This window comes from Rhinopithecus roxellana, chromosome 16 (assembly GCF_007565055.1).
Source record: "Rhinopithecus roxellana isolate Shanxi Qingling chromosome 16, ASM756505v1, whole genome shotgun sequence".
Lineage (NCBI taxonomy): Eukaryota > Metazoa > Chordata > Mammalia > Primates > Cercopithecidae > Rhinopithecus > Rhinopithecus roxellana.
Genome location: NC_044564.1, coordinates 32,356,816 through 32,366,465, shown reverse-complemented (window position 1 = coordinate 32,366,465; position 9,650 = coordinate 32,356,816). Strand labels below are relative to the sequence as shown.

The following is a 9,650-nucleotide window of genomic DNA, read 5'->3' as shown; positions in this document are numbered from 1 at the left end:
GTCCTGGTGCAGGCCCATCTCGAAACCTGAAGGCTTACGTCTTCTGTGGATTCCATGAGACATCTCGACATATTTCCCTATTGGTTTAGATTTGCTGCAGCTACATGTAACAGGCTGGAAACAGCACTGCCTGAAATAAGGCAGAGGTTTGTATTTTTTTATGTCAAAGACTTTTGGAATTAGCCAGTGCAGGCTGGTGTGGAAGGTCCCATGGTCATTGGGTGCCAAGGCTCTGTCATAGGGTCATAGAATATTCAACATGAGCCTGTAATCCCAGCACTTTGGGAGGCCGAGACGGGCGGATCACGAGGTCAGGAGATCGAGACCATCCTGGCTAACACGGTGAAACCCCGTCTCTACTAAAAATACAAAAACTAGCTGGGCGAGGTGGCGGGCGCCTGTGGTCCCAGCTACTCGGGAGGCTGAGGCAGGAGAATGGCGTAAACCCAGGAGGCGGAGCTTGCAGTGAGCTGAGATCTGGCCACTGCACTCCAGTCCGGGCGACAGAGCGAGACTCCGCTTCAAAAAAAAAAAAAAAAAAAAAAAAGAATATTCAACATGATAATATGTGTAAGAATTGAGCCCAGAGTTTGGCACAGGGCAAGTGCTCAGTATTGTTGCGAACTATGGTCATGGTTACCAGCTTTACCTCATAACAGCCTAACTCCTGTCACTCAGTGTTGGGGCTCCTGACCACTCAGTGCTGGGTGGTTTTCTCTTCTCTTTCTGTCCTTCTTCTAGTTCCATGCCTTCCTATGCATATGGAGAAACATATTCCTCAAATGTCCATTTTCCCTCATCTCCACACCACTCTTCTAGTCCAAGCCATCTGTTCCCTCTGAATTACTGCAATTGCCTCATTTTCTTGTCCTGCCTCTACTCGTGGTGTACCCTAAGTCTCCTCACTCCAACAATCCATTTTACATGTGGCGTCCAGAGGATCTTTTAGAAATAGACCATCGCTGTTGCACTCCAGACCCTGGATGGGGAATCATCACACTTAGAATTAAATTCAAGTGCTTAACATTGCCTGCAACTTTCCATGTAATCTGGCCCTTACCTACCTCTCAAGCCCTGTCTTTTACTGTCACTATGCACTGGCCTTAGTTCAAGCCCTTTAGTTTGTCAAGTGTGTTCTCTCCCGGGCGCTTGCACTTGCTGCTCTCTTTGACCCACCACCAACTCTTCTTAACTCGGGGGTACACTTCAGGTCCCAGCTCACAGGGGACTTCTGTCACCTCCTCAGACAGGACTTCCCTGACTGTCCCTCCCCCATATCTCCTGATCATAGAACCTGCTTTTTCCTTCATGGCACTCATCATGATTTATACTTAGACATTTATTTCGTGTGTTTGGTTTAATGCCTATCCCATACTAGACTGCCAGCTCCATGTAGATCCTGATATACCTGTTTTCCTTACAATTGTATCCAGTTGTCGGCACAGTGCCTGGCACGGAGAAGGTGCTGTGAGAATAAGTGTTCACTGAACAGATGACGCCACTGTAGCTGCATGACTGCTTGACAGATGAGGATTACTCTTGTGCCTCTGCCTCGCCCTCCCAGGTTCTGATTAAAAAAAAAAAAAAAAAAAAAGCCAGGAAGAGAGGATTCTGGGAGTATAAGGAGGCCTGAGGGCACTGCCCAGGAGAAGAAGCTGTGGTATAGGTAAGGAGAACATTCCTCAGTCTGTGGGCAGGAGGGATCCACAGTAAGCTCAAATTGAATTCAGAGTCTGGCTGTTCATGCAGAACTGCTGGATTGTGAGCCCTCCCACGAGAGCTGATATGCATAGGAAGGAGGCTGTACCAGGAGGAGGAGCTCTGCCTGGCGTCTCAGGTAATAGACAAAGGAGGTGGTGGGAAGCACAGCATGTGTGCCCCACCAGGGCTTGCAGGACTGGGCCTGAGTCCTCGGATGGAAGTGAGCTGGGTCTCAGGTGGGAGACCTTCATCCTGTCTCAGCCCGAATCTCCACCTGCCTCCGGGACAGTGAGGACAGCATGAGGGCCAGTGGTTTTAGGTCACATGGGCATTGGCATCAGAAAGAATGTCCTCGAGGAAGCCTAGAGGAGCCTGGAATGCACCATCCCCTTCTCTTTCCAGCACTTTCCCAGTTGTCTATAGAAACCATCTCACACTCTCTCACCTTTTCTCAAGTGTCAGGTGACCCTCCACCCAAAGCCTCCTTCCATCTCCGCAGGTGACTTCCTTCAGCTCCCCATGGGCAGAGACAAAACAACCTCGGCTTCTTTCCACCAAACCTGTGTGCATCCCCCCTTTCCTGCTCCGCTTCTCCTGTCTAGGGCCAAGCCTTCCACTTCTCTCCTCTCTCCAGTGTTTCCTTTGAATTTCTCCTTCTCACTGGCATTTAAACTTGCCCAAACTTCTCCCATCTTTTTGTTTGTAGAGGCAAGGCCTCACTCTATCAGCCAGGCTAGAGTGCAGTGGTGTGATCATAGCTTACTGCAGCCTCGAACTCCTGGGCTCAAGTGATCCTCCTGCCTCCTGAGTCACTGGAACCACAGGCGTGAGCCACCGCATCTGACAAACCTCTCCTATCTTAAATGAAACCTTCGTTTGACCTTATTCACTCTCTTGTCCTTCATAGCCCAACTTCCTGAAATAGTGGACTATACTTGGAGTCTCCACTTGCTCACCTTTCAGTTTTCTACTCTCTGTAGTCTGGTTTCTCCTGTCCCATTACTACCTTGAGAACACTTTCACCAAGGCCATGATGGTGGGCTGAATAGTGGCCCTCTGAAGATATCCAAGTCTTAATCCCTGGAACCGTGAAGGTTACCTTATTTAGCAGGGCAAGATGCCTTACTACTGGTTTAGACTATGGAGGAATGGGACCATGAGCCAAGGGATGAAAAGAATGCATCTCTAAGCCCCAACCTCCTTTCCCATGGAAATCTTTTACCTCTCTCGGCTCTTGCCTGATTTATCCTGTGGGTCTGCCGTGGGGAAGGAGGGCCTGGTTCATTTGTCTTTCTTTTTACCTCCTCTCTGAAGGAGATGGAGTATTTGAGAAAAAAGTTCAGGTATTAACAGGCTGTTGTGGCTTTCATCTGATGTCAGAGGTCTCTGGGTACATTGGAGGTTCTCTGCTGGGGCTCTTAGGTGGGTGGTGGGTGTTAGAGTTTGTATTTATTGCTCCATTTGCTGGTTGCGAAGACTCCAGCCACTCATTCCTCAGCTTCCAGCATTCAGGAGCTTAGCTCTCAGCATTTGCTCTCCAGGAAAGTTTCTTGGTCCAGTTCATTTTAAGATGACCATCTGTCTTCCATAAGGTCTAAGTCTGGCCCATGGGTAGCAATGGGGCACCCTCATTCTGCCAGGCTCTGAAGAGGCTGCCATTCACCCATCCTAGCCTCTGAGCCTGGCTGAAACTGCTCACCTTCAGACTTTCACACTAGATGCTAGATCCTGCATACCCCACCTCCCAGGAAACACATGTCAAACTCTCCATGTGGTTTCTTCAAGCCTCTCTGGCTTGGTTAAGCTGAGAGTGTTGGAAATAAGAGCTCAGACTCACAAAGAAAATGAGCACTCAAATAAAGGATTTCTCAGCAGGCAAATTTACTTCTGCAGAAAGGTGCTGCTTGTTCTTCTGGTCACTGCGAGACCACACCAAACAAAGGAGGGAAGGGGTTAACCCTAACGCAGTCAGTCCCTGCTACTGTGTCCGGTCCTCATTGGCTGGGGTCAGACCACACAATCTAAGCTGATCCCGATTGGCTACTTCAAATGGAGCAGCGGTGGGAGCTACAGCAGCAGGAGGAGCAGTTTTGGAACTAAGGGTGCCAAATAAGAATATGGGTTGTTACAGATTGAGAACAGATGTGGGTTACAGATTGGAAATGGATGTGGGTTACAGATTGGGAACAGATGTGGATTACAGATTGGGAATGGATGTGGGTTACAGATTGGGAACAGATGTGGATTACAGCTTGGGAATGGATGTGGGTTACAGATTGGGAACAGATGTGGGTTACAGATTGGAAATGGATGTGGGTTACAGATTGGGAACAGATGTGGATTACAGATTGGGAATGGATGTGGATTTCAGATTGGGAACGGCTGGAAGGTTGTTTACTGTAACTAGGGGCAAGGAGGCAAGGAAGTTAGGCTTTGAAAATAGAAAACAAGCGGAACCTTCGAAGAGGAACTCACTGTGTCCAACATATCTCTCTCCTCCCTCCATGGAGCAGACGACGAGGTGGGGGAAAGGACCACACAGAGATGAGTCTTTGGAATGCTTATGTGAAAGCAAGCCTCATAGATTATTTCCATGGCCTGTTCTATGAAGGATTCCTTCAGTGGAGAAGGTTCTTTCAACTCTGAAGCCTGAGGAAGTTGAATTCTCACATCAGAACCTTTATGTTACATCAAGACTGTTAATTCTATTAAGTGTAGAAGAAATAAAAGCCACAATTATCCAGCTACTCATACACTTCAATACGTGAAGAAAGAAAGGAGAAAGCAGGGAAACCATATCAGTGCTGTGTGCACCTTGTTCGTGAAATTGCTTGGTAAGTTGTATAATGCAGAAGCCAGAGGCCTCCTGCTCTGTGAGATTCCTCAATCCCTGTCCTCGCTCTAGACTGTAGACTCTTCAGAGCTTCTCTTTCCAGTGTCAGCTCTGACCCTGGCTCCTCTTTTCCCCTGGCCCTGAACCCTTCCCTACTTTGCCCAGATGAGGGATTCTGCCCCTCTGCAATTTTCCAGGAACACATGCACCTTATAAGGCCTTTGTGGTGGTAGCAAACTAAGAAACTTGACACAGAGGCCCATGCAAACAACACAAAGCGGAGTATTAGACATCTTTTTTACTAAGAACCCTTGCCCTACCCCATGACTGGGATATTTCTTTGATTGTCTCACACTATATAATATTCCACATGGCTGGCAGTTTGAAGACTCAGATATCTAATTTGGCTCAAAATTCTAGTTCCTTTCCCATGTAGAGAAATTTAGTCTTTGGTTGCCTTGACTCCTGATCCATGTCTTTATGTTCTCTTACTCAAAAAGCTTCTTGGTAGGCATTTTCTTCATGTACACACACACACACACACACATATATTTTTGAGATGGAGTCTCGCTCTGTTGCCAGGCTGGAGTGCAGTGGCGTGATCTTGGCTCACCGCAATCTCCACCTCCTGGGTTCAAGTGATTCTCCTGCCTAGCCTCCTTAGTAGCTGGGATTACAGGCACCCCCCACCGCACCCAGATTTTTTTGTGTGTTTTTAGTAGAGACGGGGTTTCACCGTGTTGGCCAGGATGGTCTTGATCTCCTGACCTCGTGATCCTCCCGCCTTGGTGTCCCAAAGTGCTGGAATTACAGGCGTGAGCAGATTTTTTTTCTTTTTTTTTTGAGATGGAGTCTCATTCTGTTGCCCAGGCTGGAGTGCGGTGGCGCAATCTCAGCTCACTGCAATCTCTGCCTCCCAGGTTCAAGTGATTCTCCTGCCTCAGCCTCCTGAGTATCTGGGACTACAGGCGCGCACCAGCACACCCGGCTAATTTCTGTATTTTTAGTAGAGATGGGGTTTTGCCATGTTGGCCAGGCTGTTTTTGAACTCCTGACCTCAGGTGATCCACCCACCTTGGCTTCCCAAAGTGCTGGGATTACAGGCGTGAGCTGCCGCGCCTGGCCCAAAATAGATTTTTATTTGGTGGTGGTTGTTATCTGTTCAGATTGTAACATATTCAGTATGTGCCACCAGGGGTGGATTTTTTTTCTTTCCTGTTTTGTTCCCCAGCATCCAGAACAGTGCCTGGCACACAGTAGGCATGTTATTAATAGGTATCAGATGAATGTGGAATGAATTAATTTTCCTCATATAAAGCATTTGCAGTCTCCTGCAAAAGTGCCCCCACAAGGATTTCCCATGACATATATGAATAGAAAACAAACAGCAGATTTAGCTATGGCACCTCTTTGAATCCTACTTGGGGTGTTGATCTCCAGGTCCACCCAGTGAGGTCTAGATCCATGGAGAGTTCCTCATCTCTCCTCTGGGATGCCAGCTTTCTGCACTAGGCCGCTTCCACGTTGTACAGGTGCTCTTGGGCCTGGGGGATGCACGTCTGGCAGAATTGCCCTTGCGTAAGCAAATGTCCTTAGAGATTCTGGGTGACTTGGTTTACTTCCAGCAGTGTCTTCTTGGGCATAAATTTGTCCTGTAGGGGGCGCCAAATTCCAACCTTTCCCTGGCTAGCCCTCTTCACTCTCAGGTTCCTGAGAGTCCCCGCAGGTCTCTGAGTCCCTGGTACTTGGAAGATGTGCCTCTGGGTGGGCACCTTCCTCTGCAGCCCCTCTTTCCAGAGCTTTGACTTTCTGGTAGGAGAAAGGTTGGGAAAGTCCGTGGAGTTCATTCTGTCTTGGAGACAACATGACTCACCCCTTTGGCTTCTTCATCTCCCTTTGGCTTCACCTCCATTTTCCAATACCTCCCAGATAAGTTGTAGCTCCTATACAAGCAGGATTGGACTATTGGCATCTTACTAGAAATTTTCCCCTTGTAAACCATACACTAACATACACAAAGGAGGCATTTCTCTTCACAGAGTCTCAAGGTTTTCCCAGCAGAACATCACTATATAATTATGATTAGTTGCTTAGTCTCCAATACTTTCTACATTAGTGAATGCACACATGAAACTTACTAGGCAGACTTTGTGCAGTGGCAGTATAGCAGCCAATGAGGTTTGTCTGAGGCGCGATCATTGATAATTGAAAACTATTCCCAATACCTCACCAGGATGATTTGACATACCTTTGACACTGGCAATTTTTGACTTGGCAAAATAGCCTTTGGTTGCCTTGACTCCTGATTCATGTCTTTACATTCTCTTCCTCAACAAGCTTCTTAATAGGTATTTTCTTCCAAAATAGGTTTTTTTTTTTTTTTTTTTTTTTTTTTTTTTTTTTTTTGAGACGGAGTCTTGCTCTGTTGCCCAGGCTGGAGTGCAGTTGTATGATCTCGGCTCATTGCAACCTCCACCTCTATGGAAACTGAGCAAAAAAAAAAAAAAAAAAAAAAAAAAAAAAAAAAAAAAAAAAATTACTGGACAATATAACTCCTTATTCCAGGTGTTGAAAGCTTTAAAAACTAAAAATTTATTTTATTGAGGTATAAATTATATAAACACACACCTAAAGGTTACAACTCAATGAAAATCTATATGTGGATGTAGCCCTGTAACCACTACTCAGATCATGACATAGCACCTTTCTAGGCCTCCAATGGGCTGCCTTATGCCCTCTTCAAGCTGATATCAATTATCAAATAATTGATACCAAAAAATTGCCACTATTCTGACCTATAGCAGATGAATTTTTGTCTGTTTTGGGGAAATATACAAATGAAAGCTTTAGAGATTACTGTCTTTTGATCAACATTACATCGTCCTTGTTGCTGTGAATTGCAATGGTTTCTTCATTTTTTTTTTTTTTTTTTTTTTTTGAGATGGAGTCTTGTTCTGTCACCCAGGCTGGAGTGCAATGGCGTGATCTCAGCTCACTGCAACTTCCGCCTCCTGGGTTCAAGAAATTCTCTTGCCTCAGTCTTCCAAGCAGTTGGGATTTTAAGCATGCACCACCATGCCTGGCTAATTTTTGTATTTTTAGTGGAGATGGGGTTTCACTATGTTGGCCAGGCTGGTCTTGACCTTCTGACTTCAAGTGATCCACCCACCTCAGCCTCCAAAATGCTGGGATTGGAGACGTGAGCCACTACACTTGGCCAATGGCTTCTTTTTCATTGTTGTGTAGTATTTCATTGTGACTATGCCTCAATTTATCCATTTTTTTTTTTTTTTTTGAGACAGGGCCTTGCCCTGTTGTGCAGGCTGGAGTGCAGTGGCATGATCATAGCTCACTTCAGCCTCCAACTTCTGCTCTCAAGTGATTCTCTTGCCTCCGCCTCCTGAGTAACTGGGACTATAGGCATGGGCCACCATGCCACGCTAATTTTTAAAAATTTTAGTAGAGATGAGGTTTGGTTGTGTTGCCCAGGCTAGTCTTGAACTCTTGAGCTCAAGTGATCCTCCCGCCTCAGCCTCCCAAAGTGTTGGAATTACAGGGGTGAGTCACTATGCCTGGCACCGTTTTACTCTTGATGGACATTTCAGATGCTTCTAGTTTGGGGTTTTAATGAAAATAATGCTGCTATAAACATTCTTGTATCTGTCTTGTACATAAAATTGCAATGAAGTCCAATTTATCCGTCATTTTGTAATGGTTAGTGGTTTTTATCTATTTGTAGTCAACATGTAAAAGTTTTGATTCTTGGCTTTGCAAGTCCATAAACTTGATTTCTATCAGCCTATCTCGGGTTGTTCAGGCCTAGAGAAGTGATTCAAAACCAGACTTACAATAGATAAAAGTATTTTGTTGTCTAAAAATATCCATACAAAATATTTTAATATAAGATTGATGTATAAGTCTCAGAGATAATTCATGCATTTGTGATTTACAATCCAACCCATCTCATTTCAGGCTCCAAAAACCTGAGAAAACAATTTATCAATCAGAAGATTGCTTGTTGGACATGGATTTAGAGTGAGAAGGTATTGAATAGACTCAGTAGATATTTACTATAAGCCATGAAAGACTCTAAGGAGCTGTCAGTGTTGCTCTGTCAAGTTCACTATTTTCTGTTATAGGAATCACCAAAGACTTGTGTATTTGTAGCTGGGTAATGATACTTATTCATATCCTTCTCCATTTTTTCTGTTGGTTCATTTTTTTCTTATTGAATTATAAAAACCTCTTTGTATATTTGTTTGTGATTTACCCCCAATTTATCCTTTATTACTTCATTTATAATATTTTCTTTTTGCCCAGGAGAGGGTTAAGATTTTTACCTAGCATAATTTCTAGAATGATTTTTTTAAATGGAACTATAAGCCATGGCATTTTTATAGAATATACTGAAATATATTGACATTTATTTCTGTCATGTCAACTAGAAGTAATTTTACCAGAGAAAAAGCAGTGGCTCACGCCTAGAATCCCAGCACCTTGGGAGGCCGAGAAGGGTGAATTATGAATTCAGGAGTTCAAGAGCAGCCTGGCCAATATGGTGAAACCCTGTCTCTAATAAAAATACAAAAATTAGCTGGGCATGGTGGCTTGCACCTGTAGTCCCAGCTACTCAGGAGGCTGAAGCAAGAGAATTGCTTGAACCCGGGAGGTGGAAGTTGCAGGGAGCCGAGATCGCACCATTGTACTCCAACCTGGATGACAAAGTGAGACTTAATCTCAAAAAAAAAAAAAAAGAAGTTTTAAACCTATACATATTTGAAAAAATACATTATTAAAATATTCAGGAAATATTATTTTATCAGCTTATTGTTTTAATCATTTACTGGTGATACTCATTTGCAGACAAGATTGGCAGCTGTCAAAAAATTTAGAAAATGTCTGGAATAAAAACATCATCTTGAGAAAATTCTGTCTAGAAACATTATTCTTCTGTGGATTCGTAAAAGATGAATTGTCATTGTAGTATTTTAGTATAAAACGTGTTGGTCCATCTCATGGATAAGTGAGTGTTCCCTGTGGCCTAGTTTGCAAACCCCTATATAGTATTTCTCAATTTTGTTCCCCGCTGTAGGCCCTTCATACAAAAGTCTGAAGA

At 44.5% G+C, this 9,650-nt stretch overlaps 1 non-coding gene across 1 annotated transcript; it reads left to right on the top strand.

The window, feature by feature from the left end:
- The first annotated feature begins 6,678 nt into the window (after nucleotides 1–6,678).
- LOC115894125 lies at nucleotides 6,679–6,819 on the top strand. Its single transcript, XR_004054160.1, has one exon. It is a non-coding gene; the product is annotated as a U4 spliceosomal RNA (small nuclear RNA).
- Nucleotides 6,820–9,650: the final 2,831 nt, after the last annotated feature.